This window comes from Arachis duranensis, chromosome 9 (assembly GCF_000817695.3).
Source record: "Arachis duranensis cultivar V14167 chromosome 9, aradu.V14167.gnm2.J7QH, whole genome shotgun sequence".
Taxonomy (NCBI): Eukaryota; Viridiplantae; Streptophyta; class Magnoliopsida; order Fabales; family Fabaceae; genus Arachis; species Arachis duranensis.
Window position 1 is genome coordinate 80009809 of NC_029780.3, and position 834 is coordinate 80010642.

Consider the following 834-nt stretch of genomic DNA (forward strand, 5'->3'; position numbering starts at 1 on the left):
AAAAAAGGGGATCACAATTTCGTCCACCAAGTTTTTGGCGCCGTTGCCGGGGATTGTTCGAGTATGGACAACTGACGGTTCATCTTGTTGCTCAGATTAGGTAATTTTCTTTTCAAAAATCTTTTTCAAAATTTTTCTTTTATTTTTCGTTTTCCCAAAAATGTTTTTCGAAAAAAAAAATTTATAAAAATACAAAAAAAAATTAGAAAATTGTAAAAATCAAAAATATTTTGTGTTTCTTGTTTAAGTCTTGTGTAAATTTTTAAGTTTGGTGTCAAGTGCATGCTTTTAAAATTTTTCTTGCATTGTTTTCGAAAATTCATGCATTCATAGTGTTCTCCATGATCTTCAAGTTGTTCTTGATAAGTCCTCTTGTTTGATCTTGATGATTTCTTGTTTGGTGTCTTTTGTTGTTTTTCATGTGCATTTTTGCATTCATATTTTCCATGCATTAAAAATTTCTAAGTTTGGTGTCTTGCATGTTTTCTTTGCATCAAAAATTTTTCAAAATTATGTTCTTGATGTTCATCATGATCTTCATAGTGTTCTTGGTGTTCATCTTGACATTCATAGCATTCTTGCATGCATCTTGTGTCTTGATCCAAAATTTTCATGTTTTGGGTCATTTTTGTGTTTTTCATTCAATATTTAGAAATAAAAAATATCTTTTCCTTATTTTCCTCTAAAATTTCGAAATTTTGGGTTGACTTGGTCAAAAATTTTTTTAAAAAAAAAAAATTAGTTGTTTCTTACAAGTCAAGTCAAAATTTCAATTTTAAAAATCTTATCTTTTCAAAATCTTTTTCAAAAATCATATCTTTTTCATTTTTTATA